General features: G+C 37.8%; 1 protein-coding gene across 15 annotated transcripts in view; it reads left to right on the top strand.

Moving 5' to 3' along the window:
* The window catches only part of LOC102159559 (uncharacterized), a 555,170-nt gene that overhangs the window by 365,397 nt on the left and 171,019 nt on the right, over positions 1-18,754 (top strand). Inside the window, exon 6 of one of the 15 annotated variants that reach the window (XR_014819292.1) lies at positions 16,508-18,057. The exons of the other annotated variants lie outside the window; for them this stretch is intronic. The gene's annotated coding sequence lies outside the window, so the exon portion shown is untranslated. Of the gene's footprint in view, positions 1-16,507; positions 18,058-18,754 lie in introns of those variants that run through there. 15 annotated transcript variants of the gene reach the window in all.

Below are 18,754 nucleotides of genomic sequence, written 5' to 3'. Positions count from 1 at the left end.
GCTTAAATCTATTGCCCTGCCTCATCTTGTCCCACACTCATGATAGATTTATTACTTTTAGATATAGTATTAGTATTTATAGTTGTATTAGAATAAACATGGATGGGTTCGGTAGACCCTCACTTTGTCATTCCAGCTGATGTTATCTTGTAATGTGTGAGAGGTACAGACAGTAAACAGAATTTTTGACTTAACACATGGCTGAATTGGGAAACTGATCCATATTCTTTTCCAGTTCTTTCCACATATACTCAGTCAACGCTTCCATTTTAGACACAGCAAACAGGACACTTACTGATGAAGGGAAGTGCACCTGGGTATTGGTAAATACTTGGATGGTGGGGGCGGGGGAGAGGGAGCCGTGTTGAGGCTGATGCAGTGCCCTATGAGATGCATTCAGACACCCAGCTACCAGTTGGTAGAGTCAGTTGGAAACCATTAAAAACATAGCAAGTGGAGTTCCTGTCATGGCTCAGTGGTAATGAACCTGACTAGTATCCATGAGGATGTGAGTTTGAGCCCCGGCTGTGCTCAGTGGGTTAAGGATTCCACATTGCTGTGAGCTGTGGTGTAGGTTGCAGAGGTGGCTTGGATGCCAAGTTGCTGTGGCTGTGCTATAGGCTGGCAGCTATAGCTCCAAATCGACCCCTGGTCTGGGAACTTCCATATGCCATGGGTGCACCCCTAAAAAGACAAAAACAAACAAACAAAAACATAGGATGTTATTATTTAGGTGTTACGTGAAATGGGTCTGGGGAATAGAGGCTGAGAAGTTCTGCATTAGAGTATAGCAAAACCAATGTGAACACTTTTGCTTCAGTGGTTTGGTCAATAATTTAAGGTAAAATTCTATAACTGCTTCTCATTATTTGGTAATACATTTTCCCCAACAGTAAACCTTTTTGACATCAAAGTGCTAAAAGAAAAATAAAAGGGAAGTTTAGTTAAAATGAAGTACTGATTTTCTATTTCTCATGAAAGTGCTCATAACTGTGTGACTTGCACAAAATATTAGGGAAGTTTGCCATCCATTATAGGGGTCATAGTGATATCATTAACTGCAAGAAAACCAAAAGATAAACATTTGCTAAAGAAGCGGCAGTACAGACTTCAGAAATTGGTAGTTATTTAAAAAATGTCCAAGAATGGTAATTTAACGTGAACAGTGGAAGGAGGTGTGTTAATTTTTTTTTTTCTTTTTAGGGCTGCACCTGCAGCATATGGAAGCTCCCATATGCTGCAGGTGAATCGGAGCTACAGCTGCTGGCCTACACCACAGCCACAGCCACGCCAGAGCTGAACCACATTTGCAACCTACACCACAGCTCATGGCAACACTGGATTCTTAACCCACTGAGTGAGGCCAGGGATTGAACCCAAGTTCCCATGAATACTAGTCGGGCTCATTACCACTGAGCCACAATGGAACTCCCTAATTTTTACTACATGATTTTTCATTTAGGTCAAATTGTTGTTCCTCTAAATTTGTTTTACTCATTTTAGATTCCATGATTCTCTTTTATGCATGGGAAGTAAAAGATAGCTCTTAGTAAATTGGCCCTACTTTTAGAAGAAGAATTTGGCAAACAGTTGAGGTATGTGAGTTTTATATAAGAGCCATCGAGTGATGCCAACAGATAAATCAGTCAAATTAATCTGAAGTTCAAGATTTTTCAACCAATATATGCAAAGCTTTGTATGTTCATTAAAGAGAAGCTAAAACATCTGCAATTACTGTAAATTTTATTGTAAACTTCATTAAATATTTAAGTATTGAAGATAAAGTTATCTGAATATAAAATCTGGTATAGTGCAGTCTCAAGGCAAAAACAAAACAAAACAAACAAAAAAATGAAAACGAAAAAACACCTCTGACTACTGTGAGAGATTGATCAAGCTGAATCATAGTTGAAATTGGTTGTAGTGTATGCATAACTGACAGATATCAGCCCGAACCCTTTTTAGTAGTCTACCAATTAAAATAGAAATGAAGACTTGTCAAAGTTGACAAATATTCTCATATGTGCATGGACATTTTTCTTTCTTTTGAGGAATTCTGTCTTCTGGATGTTGACACTCTATTTCAACCATCTGTATCTCTTGGTTTTTCTTTTGTATTTTACCTATTTATCATTTCCTGGTGATTTCTGGGATGGTACTGTCTTTCTGACTCATAAATTCTCTTTTCATGGAATATATTTGACTACTTAGGGATTTTATTCTTTGTTTCAACTATTATTTTGTTCACGTTCAATGTTTTCTCTCAACTTTTTAATATTTTCTCTGGCTATAAAGGTAAATAATATATAGCACTTTTCTGAAAGATTGTATACGTAGAATAAAGCCAGGTTTCAAGGAACATACGTAGGTCTAAGTTCACACTTATATCAGCAACTCTTATTTCACATTGTTTTACCCATTACTTCCTCAGTATTTCACACTTGAGTAGAATCTTTCTTATACTTTGTGCAGTGAGTTTAGTTATGTCCCCTTAAAATAAAAGCATTCAAGAATGTGGCCTTGTTTGGAAATAGGGTCTTGGCAGATGTAATCAAGGTAAGGTCCTTCTGGACTAGAGTGGGACCTAATACCAATGACCGGTATTTTTATAAGAGAAAGGAGAGAGAAATTTGGACATAGAGACATGAAAGAGACACAAGGGAAGAAGGCTGTGTGAAGATGAAGGCAGAAATTACAGTGATGCATCTACAAGCCAAAGAATTGGCTCTGAATTGCCAGGAGCCACCAGAAACTAGGACAAGGCAAGGAAAAATTCTTCCTCAAAATCTTCAGTGGAAGTATGTTCCATCCAATATCTTGATTTGTCTTCTAGCCTCTAGAACTCTGAAAGAATAAACTTTTCTTATTTTAAGACATCCAATTTGTGGATTTGTTATGGCAGCCCTAGTAAACTGACATACGATGAAAGATGTTAATAGTCAGAAGCCCTTCCAAGCCATACAGAGGTCTTGCTTTTCAGCAGCTTTGCAGATAGCAATATTCTTCAGGGTTTGTTCATTTCTTTATGGAGAGGAACTGCCTTACCTGCTAAATCTGATCAAACTACAAACATTGGTTGGCATAGATTGTTCTCTTTACACCCCAAATTCCTGCCAGATTAATACTTAGTTTAGTTTAGTCTTATTTTTTTTCCTGTCATTTTGGCTTTCATAACTTTGTTGGCACTGTATCTAAAGGAAAAAGTGGAAAATTGTGAGCTCTTTGGACATAATGTGGGCAGTGGGAGAAACTAACCTGGCTGGCTGATGTATGTGGATGCCCTTAGCAGCCAGCACAGTGCCTTTCACATGCAGGGTGGTTAAAAAAAAAAAATCAAACCAAAACCCCATTTTTGTGTATTAATATTAGCGTTGGTAGGATATCTATATACCATAAGAGTGTAAAATTACATGAGTATCATTTTCTAAAAACTGAGGGATGATTTTCCTCTTTCAAACTTAATTCTGCAATAGCCTCTTCATAGTCCACAAACAGGATTAGACACATGTTTGGTTTTGCCGCAGTATAGAGTTTTATCCAGTCATTAACTACAATAATAGCACTTCATAATAACTTGAATACTCTTACAGTTTAATAAAACTTTTATTCGCTCCTCTAAATAACCATGAATTATTTATCACATTCTGTTATTATTCATCACCATCTGTGTGTGGAAACCAAGACTCAGCAAGGTTCAGATATTTAACCTAAGTCACAGAACCCCAATGCAAGGTCCTATCCAATACACTATTTCAACAAAACATTAAGAACTGTGAGAGATGGTAAGAACATCGCTTTCATCTTTTTTTTGCCACAATTCTGATATTTGTCATGGACACTGATCAATATAGAAAAGATTTTGTTTTTAGTCTCAAAGCCTGTCCTCTTAGTTTTATATTATAGCAAAGTGTGTACTGCCAGTAGACTATTTGGGAGAATAAACTCAAAGTGGTTCATGAGGTAGAACTTTTTTTTTTTTTTTAAGAAAATGGGAAGTAATATGCTAAATTTCTTTAACAGAGTGGCCAAAACGAGCCAGTTGCTTTGGTAGTGATAGGTAAGAGAGACTTAAATAATATTTTAGTAACATTTTTGATAATGTAGATGAGTTCCTTTTGTGGCTTTAAAGAAATTCAAGAGGCAGAAACTTCTATAGGGAGAAGAAATGCAGGCTCAGCCCTTATTTTGAAAAATACTTTCCAGTGAAATATATGCCCACATCTTTGCCCTATTGACAATAAAACTTATGCATTGGAGAGCAACTGCTTGGACTTCCTAGGGTTATGACATAATTTTGAAATATTTTACTGTACCCTAGGAAAATTCAGTTAAAAAAAATGGCTTTCCATTTGATTTTACATAGATTGAAAATATTTCATACTTTTGATTTAAAAATTTTTCTGTTCCAAATAATTCTTATGCTAAAACTGCATCTGTGTTCTTGTTATTGATTAGCATTAATGATGACCAGACCAATAAAGAAAAGAGTAACAAATGATGTATGTTGAATGGATGCAGTGAAAATGGACATGACAGATGAGCCAAATGAGAGAGGGAGGGATAGGGCAATATTTTACTTGCTGTGGTTCTAGCCAACCTTGCATTCTCTTAGCCCCAAATTTCTCTGCTCACTGAACTATTATGTTTCTGTCCATTCTGCCCGATTTTCAAAATATCTATAAATTTTTACTTTGTGCTTTATAGGATAATACCCAATGAGGCTAAATGTGCAGAACACTACTGTCACTTTTCCTGGAGAACACATATATTTGGAACTGTGAAAGTTTTACTGGACACTTGCTTTTATGGCATAGTACAAATCATATACCTGTAAAACATTGAGATCTAGGCCAGGATGGCCATTCCAACATAATATTGTACTAAAAAGGATAAATTAAATCAAACGTGTAGGGATTTTTCTGATGATTTTGTTCAAAGAAAAATCCAAATTCTGGTCCTAATTTGGATTCCAAAAAGACCAACTTAAGTTACTATACCATAATATCAAACATATTGATTTGCTAATTAGTGAAGTTTGATAAAGAATAAAATGTAATAGAAGACTTTTATATGAAGATATATATATCTTTAAATATTGTACGCATTACTGATGAATTCAAAAATATGTAAAACAAAACAGTTTATTTTTAATCAGTATCATCTGCCCAATGGCATTATTCTGAATCAAAAAAGATTTAACAGTTATTTTCCATTTAGCTTCTTTTACTCAGTTACAAATATTATTGATTCCTTTTATTTTATTTACATATTGCACTGAAAACTAGGAAAATGGCCTCATATTTTTCATGGACATACCTATCTGAATTCCTTACAGATCACTGAGGAAAATGCTATTTTAAAATTCCCTTTTCTTTTCATGATTAAATATATAAGTATTGTAAGGTGGCAGTTAAATGTCTACTTGGGTTCAGTTAATAAATATAAGGGATTCTTATTTATAAAGTAAATACTTTCCTGATATTGGCAAACAGTATGCTATCACTTAAAAAATACTGGGAATTTGAGCTCCCTTCGTGGCTCAGCAGTTAACAAAACTCTACTAGGATCCATGAGGATGTGAGTTCGATCCCTGGCCTTGCTCAGTGGGTTAAGGATCTGGTGTTGTCATGAGCTGTGGTGTAGGTCACAGACACAGCTCAGATCCCGCATTGCTGTGGCTTTGGCATAGGCTGGCAGCTGTAGCTCGGATTTGACCCCTCACCTGGGAACTTCCATATGCTGCGGGTGTGGCCCTTAAAAGCAAAAACAAACAAACAAACAAAAAACCCCAAAAAATCAAACAAAAAAACCCCCTGGGAATTATTTGTTCAATGAATAATATCCATAGGTAAATCTTATTTTAGATGTTCAAAGGGAATTTTTCATGGAATTTCTGTGTAACTATCATTTTGTTTTTGATCATTCATTATTTTATAGATCAAATTTGCACCATAAATGCATGTTGTATAAATAATTTATTAAAATCTATCCTTCTGTTCACTTCTACATGAGAGAAAAAGTGCTTTACAAGTTTTCTTTATATTCCTTGACAATCTGTCCTGGCCACTCCAGAATTTCCTCAGTACGGGGCTTGCATGAGCCTTGGAAAGAGAGCTGGAATCTGGGTGTCACGATGTCACATGCAGCCCCATTTGCAGGGTGACAGAGGGAAAGTAAATCAAGATCCCGGTCAGTGCTCATCAAAAGCAGCGTGAGAGGTCTGGAAAGAACTCAACCCAGGACTTCCCATGTCTTATTAGAATTGTGTAGAGGAGAAGATGAGTTAGAAGTGAACATCAGACTCTATAAAAAGGTATTCTCTCCTTGGTATCAGATACATCTCATTTCTAGGAAGCGTAATGTGATCATGGTGGCTCAGAACATGGGCTTTAGATAAGACGGCTCAGAACGCATGTTTGACACTTAGCACTGTTTGATTTTGGGTAATTTGCTTAGCTTTCCTTTCCCCACCTGTAACAGAGCCTTGGAATAATACATAACTCCTAGAGTTATTCTGAGAGTTAATGAGATAATACATGAAATCCCTCAAATATAGGGCACCACCCAATAAGAACTGAAAAAGAATGTTGAATGTTGTTGCTTTGTTGTCACTATCATCTATGGGAAAAACAGAGGAGAAACTATAGGAAGATATAAGGGAAAACAAAGTCCTTAACCTTTTAGGACTAGAAACATGTTATCATTGGCAGAGAAGGGCAATTTTGACTCAGTTATAAATCACAGTACTCAAAATAAGGTACAGTCAATGTACTTTCTACCTAGTAAGGTCCCTTGTTATTCAAATATATGGTATTTGTGTAATTCATTTATTAAAAGACAGTGTTGGAGCAATAAAAATAAGACTTGTATAGAGGTTAGTCAACCTGACTGAAATATACAGTTTGAAAATTGTCCACAATGGTTCAGAGTAGCATATTTCAGAGTGAACATACTCAGATGCATGGAAATGGTTATTGGCTTCTGAATAATAAATGTCTTGAGAAATGTGTTTCCATAGATTTCTATATAGTGAATTATCTCTAAGGAGACACCTGTACCACTTATGTGGTCTTCCTCTAGTCTAAATTTTCAATGTATCTAATTTATTTTGTATTAGCAGACACGGTTCCTCATTTTATTTTAGCTTTTCATTGCATTTTTAAGATGCAGTCTGGTTGGGAAGAACTTGGAAGAGTCTGTTAAAATATTTTAGATATTTATAATTCCTAACTGCTCAATAGCTGTATCTTATTATGATTTGAGTATCTCAACAAGAGGTCATTTTGGCTGATAGTTTATGTTTCAAGATTCCTTGTCTCTACTCTGATAGGGTGATGAAATTTTCAAGGAAAAAAAATATATATATAACTTTTGAGGAATAGAGGGATTTAAGGCAAAGTATCTCCATTAAATTGAGACTTTTAAAAATACGACTCAGGCAAAAAATAGATCTGTTCCTGCATTTTAGAAATTTCAGCTCATTTTTAAGAAAGTAAGAAAGGCTACTGAAAAGTACTGTATATGGTGTTACATTTTTTTTGTATTGTTCACACTGTCTTAATGTGTTAAATGTCAGGTAATTTATATTTCTTAGGAAAACTGTCTGGCCTTATCTAATATTCATTGATGGAAGTGATTTTATAGAAAAGATGCACATTCTTTTCTTATGGGCTTTCCAGAATTATTTTTACAGAAATAATGTCCAGTACTTAAGTTTTTCGATCCATCGTAAGACTTTATGATGTAGAATGAGAGTTAGATGCATTCTTCTTTGAGATTAAGCCCATCGGTTCGATAAAAAGGGTCCCACATATTTAGAAATCTGGCTTAAAATCTAGAGTAGGATTTGAAATATATCTGATGAGCTTCACCTGGTCTTTCTGGTCCCCTATTCATCACATCCATTATATGTTTCATTCAAATCTCTTTCTAAGGAGAACATGTGCTTAACTTATATTGTTGCCACAGGCGTGGTTGCCAAAATACTAGATCCATCAATGGAAAGAAATGATTTTCAAAATAAATAAGCAGTTGTATGTTAATATCTGACTAGGGCTTGGAACTGAATAGTCTAAAGATGCAACACTTACAGAAATATGTATGTGTGTGTATATATGTGTACCTGTGTGGGCATATTTTTTTCCACTATATATATATATATATGTGCACACACACATAATCACTACATATATGCACACATATGTGTGTGTATATGCATACATACATAGGTAATATACATATATATGAATTTTGCTTGCTTTTTAAACCATAGTACTATAGTAATAACTTTTGGCTTAAGGCTCTGTCTCCTAGATCAGTGGTATTTAAATTTTTTGAATTTACACACCTCCTTTAGTAAATTTTTAAAGCAAACATCCTTTTTCTTCACATTTATATTATGAATTCTTTGTACTGCTACACTAATATACATATTACCAAATGTACAGGAAAAAACTTACAAAGGATATTTCATTCATTAATACTGCAGAAAAACTTTTTTACTTTTTGCTCTATATCATTTGAAAACTTGGAAAACCCTGGTTTTATATGTTTTGGTAAAGTGTTTCAAAGGTTTGGCTCTCAGCTGTTTTATTTTGATACTTGCCTTTAACTAGCTTTTTTATTGGAAAGAGTTGATAATCTGCTTTCGTCTTCCCTTCCTTTAACTTTCTCATAGGTGCTTCTACAGCACAAATGCATTTAATTAGGTTTCCAAACCTTAGCCACAAAAGAATGTAGAAAATTTCATTCTTGGTTTACTACGTTTCGCAGCACAATGAAATACACTTGAGAGGTGATCACAGGATAGGTATGTGGACACTGGGAACCTGCTGTGAGGCAGCAAAACTCTACCTCCTTCTGCTTCCGGCTCGTTTCAGTGATGCATCCACAAGCTGAGGTTGAGACACCAGAATTCCTTAGGTCATGTAGAGGAGGAATCCGAAGACTTAAGGAAATAGGAATTTTTAATTGAATTTTGCTGCGAGGCTCTTTCACCTTCATGTTTACCACATACCCAGAAATGGCCCCAAGGACATCCCCTTAACCAAGGACTAGAATAGGTATTAGCTATGTAAGAACTAATATTTTTCAAAAATGCTAGGGAACAAATGTTTCTGCCAGGCCTGGCATGAAAGGGTCAGAAGACTCTGGCTTTGAAGCTAATTCCTTGGGACTTAAGAGTATGATAGAATCTTCAGTTGGCGGAGTCCCAGTAGCAGTAATTAATCACTACAAAACAGTCATCTGTTACTGAAATAAACAGTAGGCTACTGTGGTAATCACAATAGTTTGACCATAAGGGTCTTGGTTGGTGGTTACCTGGCCACAGGATCCCTAGAACTCTGGTAAATTGGGAAACTTGTGAAGTTAGGCTTAATTTAAAAAAGAAAAAAAACCTAAATCTGGAAATGAAGTCTTAGGATTTTAGGTCACAAGAGTGAGCGTCATGGTCACTGTCTTAATTTCCAGACAGGAACGAGTCACAAATGCTGGCACAAAGACCCTAAGACATTGGAATAATTATATATTGTACAGGTTTCCTTCTGTGTGTTCTCAAAGAGATCTACAGCCATTTATCAGAAAAACAACAACAACAACAACTCTCACTTGGGGGAAAAAATACCAAGAAATTGTCGGCATTATTGACTCCCAACTTTGAATTATATGAAGCCCTTAAGACTCAATACCATTGTGGGGGCTTTTGTAGATCAGGGCTCAAGTGGCGTTGGCCCCCATCTGTCTCACAGCAGGTCCCAGTGTCCATGTGCCTTTTCTATACCGTAGGTATTTCTCTGGTTCCTACAGCATAGTTGTAGCAGACAAATTTGGCTGCTGACAGATTCCCCAGAATAGCTCTCCGATAAGAGGAGTGAAGTCAGTTATGGGAAGGAGTGCCAAACGTAGGACTTTGGAACTGCACCTTTCACTAAAAAAGTTATATATCTGATGGGAGGGGGAGGGAGTGGGAGGGATCGGGAGCTTGGGCTTATCAGACACAACTTAGAATAGATTTACAAGGAGATCCTGCTGAATAGCATTGAGAACTATGTCTAGATACTCATGTTGCAACAGAAGAAAGGGTGGGGGAAAAAACTGTAATTGCAATGTATACATGTAAGGATAACCTGACCCCCTTGCTGTACAGTGGGAAAATAAAATAAAATTTAAAAAAAAAGTTATATATCAGCTGTACTGCACCTCAAGGTGATTGCCTCAAGCGCCTCAAGGTGCCACTTAAAAAGATATAAAATCTTCAGAGCTTTCTGTTTCATCCCCAGTGAGGCACATATTTCTTTGTGCAGAAGGTGAGGGGTGTCTAGGAGAATGACAGGGGACTATTGGAAACCCACTAGGCGGTGATTCAAACAGCCATGTTTCTGGAAAACACTTTTTAAGACTACTCAAATCAACAGAGAATACTAGACACATTCTACCTTCACCTGAAAGGCACAGCAGTACACTTGTGCTCTGTGCTGGGTACAAAGAGGGCACAGTGACTCTCCTGCTGACTGTCATCGTCTTCTAAACCACAGTTGTCTCCTAATTCTTAATGTTAAGCTGGTCCTCTGTATTAAGGATATTATGTTATTGTACCTTTGCAGCAGGAACTAGGAGATGCCCTTGATACTTGTTTTGGTAGATTGAATTTCCCCAAAATGGCTGCAGCAGTATCTCCAATCCCACATACTTTTTATATTAATGGGGTTCTGACACTCCCTCCACTCAAAAGTAGAGTGGAGTCTATGTTCCCGTCCCTAAAACTCCACGAGCTTTTCTAACTTTTTTGGCCAGAAGAGCACATCAGAAGTGGTGCTGTGTATCCTATTAGTCAAGGTCATAAAAGATAAAAAGATGTCCACTTTATTCGTTAGAATATTTACACTTGAAGCCTTCACCTGTCATATAAACAGAAAGACTCTATACTGTAAGGAAATAGAAAGATCAGGAGACTTGAGACCACATGAAGAGAGAGATCCCTGGCCTTCCTCCAGCTGCCTCAGCACTCCGTCCCTTCTGGTTCCAGCCACAGTTCGACTACAGCTGCATGAGAGATTCTGAGCCAGAACTGCCCAGCCAAGCCCTTCCCACATTCTTGACTCACAGAAACCCTGAGAGATAATGCAATGATTGTTGTTATTTTAAGTCACTAGGTTTTGGAGTGATTTGTTACGCAACAGCAAACCCCAAACACCTTGTAAGATATATGCCTGTCCAGGGTGGAATATAAACCCAATGAAAATGGATGTGCCTGTCATCTCAGAGAAATTTCTGGTACTTCTGTAATACAGGGCATGTCAGGATATTCCATCTAAAGTGAAGACAAGTTTCTATGTTTTGCAAAACTCCCACCACTTAAGAAAGGAGCTTTGGGAAATCTGAAGGCAGTAATTTTTCACACTTGGTAGCAACTAAACCAGGCTGCATTGTAAGCATCTCTACCTACTGCTTGGACCTGGTGTCAGAGAGAACCTAACATTGTTCCAAATTCCCTGTGATAGATTGGGATGCTCTAGGGATCTTATGAGAAGCCCCATTAAGAGAAACCAATGTGCAAATCTCTTGAGTTTCAGAGTAGAGCTGTACTTTTTTTTTTTCCCCCAGGAAATATTTATTCTCTTTTAAAGAAATAACCTCTGGTTTGCTGTTGAGCCCTAAAGATACCAATTGGCCATGCAAATCAAATTTCTTTCATAAGCAGGGTGTTCTGTGACTCACTGAACCATACATTTGGGTAGTGGATCATCATCGGTCATAAAATTAGGTTTGAGTAGGTATTGTTGGCACCAGTGTGTTGCATGATCAGGTGGTTCATACTCTCAATGCGTCTGCTTTTGCTGGATTGCATACTTATCCCTAACCTTATAGCCAAGGCATCATGGCAACTGAAGAGCATATTGAAGCCTGATTTAGAGATATGTCTGTACCATGTGTTAGCGCCGGTCTGAATTAGGATGCTGCAGGTTTACACCTTCCTTGAGGAATATCCCACAAGTGCGACTGGGAAGGGAAATTCTCCCATGGCCAGACTTTCCAATGATGCGGTTGCTTATCTACTTTGCCCAGAAAGAGAGATGAGCAGAGGTGTGGAACTATAGATTCATGGGAAGCTGCTAATAACTTTGTGGGATGGCGTGAAATTTGTAAGGAAGAAGATCAAAAGGTTGATGATAAGGATGCCTTGAAAAGAAGGACGTCAAACAAAGTCTTAGAGGTGATCCAGAGTGTGAGAATATTCATTTTCCATGTGAATTCTCTGCAAAGGGGCCTTGAGATTATTTTAGATGGCCCACAAATTCAGAATTATTTTCATAATGTTATTTGCAATTCTCACAATCTTTCATGCGTTTAGAGTGGAGTTTTCCAGGGGCTACATGACATGTGACAATTCAACATGTTGGCATAAAATCACGTATGAGACTTCAGCTATCTTCTAGTAAGCCAGACACTAAAGAGACTTGCAAAAAATGCAAAATAATGTTATCCTTACCAGCTACTATTTTATTTTTCACAAAAGTTATGTGTTAATAAGAATGGAATTATGATTATTTAAAAATGAATTAAATATATTTCAAGATTTTCTCAATTTTAATTTCTAATGTGTATAATCCATACCGATAAAACTCTCTGAAGATCACAGTAGTTCTTCTAGACAATGAAGGGGTTCCTGAAACCAAAAAGCTTGAGACCCACTCTCCTAGTCTATCACCTGCTTTGTTGTCATATCAATTTGTGCTTTCTGGTCCACGTTCCTAAGTATTTTTCTACTGAAGTGTGTTCTATTCAGTTATAACCATTTCTTCAACTTATTATTTGGATTTGGGTCTTTGTAAGTAAAATTTTCTATCTTTCCTTCCCCCATTTCTGATCACTGTACACATGAAAAAAGCTGCTCCCTGTTTTATTAGATAGTATCTGATGAAAATACTTTCTCACCCTTGGCACGGATTGATCACAGCTGGGAATCCATTAATAATTATTCTTTGTCATGGTTTGCCAAAGGATGAGGCATCAGTCCCACACTTAAGTGGTCTGAACCACATTTTCCTACTTTATTACCGCAGTCCTCTTCTGGGACGAAACCCAAAGCCACAGCAAAGTCATATTGGCTTTACTGCATTGCAGTCTTTTAATATCCAGTTTTCTCCTTTTAGTCGACAAGGTTAGCGGCAGGACTCAAGCTCCAAATGCTTTGTCTTCTGTACTAGGTAGCAGCTGGAACACGTGTTCAGTTCTTTTAGCTTTCTGGCTGTTGCTTTCTGCGAGACCTCCATAGTCTCCCGGGTGTACACAATTAGGGGTCAACCAAGGATTCGCCAGTCACTTATGTGTAGCTTTTGAGTATCGTTATAGCTCTAACGCCTCCAGGATTCTCCCTCTTTATTTCCAGATATTCTGATAGCCTTCAGTTTCATCGTCAGAACACTTCAAACCAATAGAATGTTACTTTCTGCTTGAGGCAAAGCCATGCCGTGCTGCAGAGAGAGGAATGTCCTCAGGAGAGGTTATATCGCTGTGGGTCTTGCCCAGTGCAGTTCCTTCCTTCACAGGCTACCTCCTCTCCGCCCCCACTTTCTGTCTGCTTTCAGGACCTTGTTAACAAAGTGGTTTTTTGTTAACAGAATTTGTAACAATTATCCGTGTGGTTAGTTCATTATAAGATAAACCTTTTGATTTGATTTTTTAAAATAATGATTTCTAGTTTTTCCATTCTAGCTGGTTTACAGTGTTCTGTCGATTTTCTCCTGTACAGCAAGGTGACCCAGTCACACATACATGTATACATTCCTTTCTCTCACATCATCCTGCTCCATCATAAGTGCCTAGACATAGGTCCTAGTGCTACACAGCAGGATCTCATTGCTCATCCATTCCAAAGGTGAGAGTCTGCATCTGTTAACCCCAAATTCCCAGTCCATCCCACTTCCTCCCCCTCCCCCTCCCCCCTGGCAACCCCAAGTCTATTCTCCAAGTCCATGATTTTCTTTTCTGTAGAAAGGTTCATTTGTGCCATACATTAGATTCCAGATATAAGTGATATTATATGGTATTTGTTGTCTTTCTCTTTCTGACTGACTTTACTTAGTATGAGAGTCTCTAGTTCCATCCATGTTGCTGCAAATGGCATTGTTTGTTCTTTCTTATAGCTGAGTAGTATTCCATTGCGTATATATACCACATCTTCTTAATCCACTCATCTGTTGATGGACATTTAGCTTGTTTCCATGTCTTGGCTATTGTGAATGGACATGCAGGGTTTGATTTTAAAACTATTGTTCATAGGTTTTTTTCAAGAGGAATATTTACAGTCTTAACAGTAATATAAATTTATCTATACATCAAATCCCTGTGCTTGTGAGTAAAAGATACTCCCTTTAAAATTTATAATCAAATAGAAGTTATAACTTAATGTTGTTATTACTCATTTGTTTAATTTTTCTAACTTTCTTTTACACACACACATGGACACATTGTTATTCTTGAAGATAGAAGTCCATTTCTTTGAGGACTAAACTAATAACGGATCATGCTCTTGGAGGAAAGTAAGTTAAGGAAACTTCAACTCTTACCTTTACTCCTAGAACACTGGCTGCTTTCAGGACTGTGATCATTAATTTGTGTGTCAAAGTGGCTGGACACTAAGCTGTACTGTCCAGATCTTTGGTCAAACACCAATCTGCATGTTGCCATGAAGGTATTTTTTTTTAGATATGATTAACATCACAATCTTTAAGTGAAGAAGTTTTAAATAAAACAAATTTCTCTCCATAATGTGGGTGCATTTTATCGAATCAGTTGACGTCCTTAATAACAAAGATCGAGGTTTCTGGAAGAAGAAATTTTGTCCTAAAACTGTAACATAGAAACCTTGCCTGAGTTTCCAGCCTTATGGCCTGCCCTACAGATTTGCCCTCAAGATTGCAACATCAATTATTACCTGAATTTGCAGCTTACTGGCCTGACCTACTCGTTTTAGACTTGCCAACCTCCATAATTTTATGAGTCAGTTCTTTAAAATTTCCCTTTCTCTACCTGTACATCCTGTTGGTTCTGTTTCTCTGGACACAAGGAGAATACTTAGTAACCCATGTTATCTGTTAGAATTGAGATGCTGATGCTCATTTTTTGCCAAATTTTAAACTGCTTCATCCCCATTTCATGAATGCCCTTCACCTTCTGTTGACTCTCCCCCCCACCCCTTGGGGCCACACCTGAGGCATATGGAGGTTCCCAGGCTAGGGGTCAAATCGAGAGCTGCAGCTACTGGCCTACATCACAACCACAGCAACATGGGATCCAAGCTGCATCTGTGACCTACACTACAGCTCACAGCAACACCAGATCCTTAACCCACTGAGTGGGGCCAGGAATGGAACCCACATCCTCATGGATACTAATCACACTCATTACCACTGAGTCACAGTGGGAACTTCCGACTTTGTGATAACTTTTAATGAATATTTTTATATCATAAACAAAGAAATAATATAAAGAAAAATATCCCAAAAAATCAACATTTATTGATACCATCTTTTTTACTTTTGAAAGAATTAAGACAAATAGAATGATTTGAAGAATCATTTTTACCTTTTAATTAGTTTTATGTTAAAAGGAAATGTTCAAGATATTAAAAATGGAATTACATTTATTTCCATAGGTTCAAAAATTAAAAGGAAATGCACCAATGTTACATTTGCACAAAAATTTCTAAATTATTCACAAACCTATTTTTGTTTTGCTTCTGGAGGTTACGAAAATCTTTTACTTAGAAATGCTGAAATGATCGTATGCTAATTTGAATAGGTAGGTTGTACACGAAATAACTTAAAAATTCCCTTTCTGATGTCCTCCAAGAGATGGATTCTGTTACATGTGCCTTTTTCTTTTATTTCAAACCTCTCATTTCAGACTGGAGTTGAGTGGAAATATGGCTTACAGTTTCCCTCAGGTCATTCTCGGACTCCAGAAAAAGAGCTAGACCTTTGAGCCAACAAATCTATTGCTAGAGACAGAACCAGGGAAAGCCACAGCTGAAAATGATAAAGGTTCCTTACTCATCATTTTTCCCCCTTCCCACCTTCTCCAGTTGTAGGTGTTTTTAACCCCAAATCCAGGATCTCCCTCAAGCGCAGTTAGTTTCATCTTAAGTATCACATAAAATAGAAATCATAGAAGAGAACTTCAATTTTATGTCATTTCCTTTTCTTGACTTAACGTTTTACTTGCTTATTTTAAATATATAAGATTTAGGAGTCCCCACGTGGCTCAGCGTGTTAAGAAGCTGGCCTTGTCCCTACTGTGCCTCAGTTGTCGTGGCTGTGATACAGGTTTGGTCCCCGACCCCAGAACTTCTGTGTGCCATGGGTTTGGTAAAAGTAAAACAACAACAAAAAACTAAAATTTATAAGATGTAAACTTAAGTTATTCACAAGAAACAGTAATGAGATTTTGAACTTAAATCTGGAGGTCAGTAATGCTGGTGGCCTTGCGTCTCTTCCTTAAATAGGTGATAGAGGAGGAAACTCCCTGACTGAGAAAGACCCTGACTGCCAGCTCGTAGGGCTGCAGTGTGCAGCTGCATTTCGCACTGGCTTCCAGGCTGCACTGAACCACGTGGTCGTTTTACCACAGATACTCTGTTCCTGAGTATTGCACAGATCACAGCTCCTAGGTGAATTTATGTGTGCTTTTTGGAAGAAAATCAAGAAGAATGAAATCAAAACACTTACTATTGTTTCCAAGGAAAGATTCTGCAGCATTCGAATTTGAGGATCCAACCAATGTGTTATTAATTGAGGAAAAAGTATGGATTTATTAGATGTGGAATACCTCACAACCATAAATGCAAAAGCCCACTGACACCCTGTGCTTGGCATGAAGTAGAGGCATTGCAGCCTGCAAAGCAGAGAAATGGAGCGGGAGCAGCATTCTTTGGAGCATTGTCACAAAGGCTGTTACCTGAGATGCTCCTCCCACTGTGCTTCCCTAGAAGACAGGGCTCCTCAGCTTTTATTTCTTACCAAAGGTGAAAAAAATGAGTCAATCTTTGCTGCTTGAATGGGGAATTATACAAATGTCCCCTCACCAGCGAGCAGAAAACAAGCGCAGCTGGGCCAGACTTGTCCAGAATGCAGAGTGGGCCGGGGGCAGGCCCGGAATGCTTTGGAAAACAACCCTCTCCGTAGCACCCCAATCACAGTCCCTGTATAATTGTGACTCGTTCTACTGAAGCTGGAAAATGTATTTTACTTACCTCCTGTTTTTCAAGACCCTGTCTGCTTTCTTAGACAAGTTAATTCACCAGAGAAACCACTGCAAGTACAATAAAGCCTTCAAGAAATCAGAGATCAAGTCTGTTTATGGCTTGTATAACAGTAGGAGTTTCCTGTGGTCATGGGAAGGCATGCGTTCTGATAACGGCGATTTGATGACTTGTCTTATACTGAAAGACATGGAGGAAGGAAAAAGGCTGTTGGCTTTTCATTCGTCATTTCCTAGCACATCCCCAGGGTCTAGATGCAAGTCCTGAAGAGAGAGGGCAACCTCCCCATTCCAGAAGCTGATGCAGCATGGCTCCAGTTCCTGTAGGACCCACAGGCTCTCTGGAGTGTATGTAGCTCTGGGGCGCTGAGAAATGGTGCTCTCGTCTCGAAAGCACTGTTCCCAAGGCACCTTCTTTAATAGTTGTGGATGGCAGACATCAGTAAGTGGGGTGCTGCGGAAAACCCTGAGAGAAATAATTGTGAGCAAACGTGAAACACTCAGAGAGTCTCAGTTATTTGGAGCAGTCTGTGCAGATGGCCTGTTGTTGTGCGGGGGGGGGCCTGTATTCATAGGAGACTCTGAGTTCACGTCCATGTGGTCTCAGTCGGATGCATAGTGTGAGGTGGCCTGGGGACATTTGAGTTATATATATTAATGAAATTGATGAACACCGACTTTTCCCCATTGCTTTGCTAGATGATATTGAGCTAACGGTCCCCGAGTTGCCTGGTAACTTAATGTCGTTCACTGCTGTTTATACAGTAACTAAAGACACTCAATTGAATAATCTTACACTTGGCTTATTTCTGTTTATTTTTCTCACTGCTAGTAACTTGTATATTTTTGCCTACTTCTCTAGCACATACAGAGAGTTATTTACAAACACACAGTGAAACAAAGAAATCTGTCTATTCAAGTGTGCCTGGAAAATAAATACTGCTCATAGTAATGACTTCTTTGCATATGTATGTTATATTCTTTTATGGGAATTGGAAAATAATTATAAATAACTTGCATTTGCATTTATGTATCACAGTCCTTTCATAATTTAGATCTCAATTTGTCTTCTTCAAACTCTGAAATCTGGGAGAGGCAGTTGTTATTATTCCCAATGTACTCTATTTTTTCGTGTTTCTATATTATTTTAATTTTATTTATTTATTTTTTAAATTTCCCCAAAACATTATTTTTTTTTCCACTTACCGCATGGTGACCCAGTTACCCATATATGAATCTTTGCATAGAAAAGAAAATCATGGACTTGGAGAATAGAGTTGTAGTTGCCAAGGGGGAGGAGGAGGGAGTGGGATGGACTGGGAGCTTGGGGTTAATAGATGCAGACTATTGCCTTTGGAATGGATTAGCAATGAGATCCTGCTGTGTAGCACTGGGAACTATGTCTAGTGACTTATGATGGAGCATGATAATGTGCGAAAAAAGAATGTATACATGTATTCCCATTTTATTAATAAGAGACATTTGATTGGCC

This window comes from Sus scrofa, chromosome 11, assembly GCF_054392235.1.
Source record: "Sus scrofa isolate SSC_HxYL_T2T_F1_AM1 chromosome 11, Sscrofa_HxYL_maternal_Yorkshire_Landrace_v2.0, whole genome shotgun sequence".
In the NCBI taxonomy this organism is placed as follows: domain Eukaryota; kingdom Metazoa; phylum Chordata; class Mammalia; order Artiodactyla; family Suidae; genus Sus; species Sus scrofa.
This window is presented reverse-complemented; position numbering and strand designations above follow the sequence as displayed.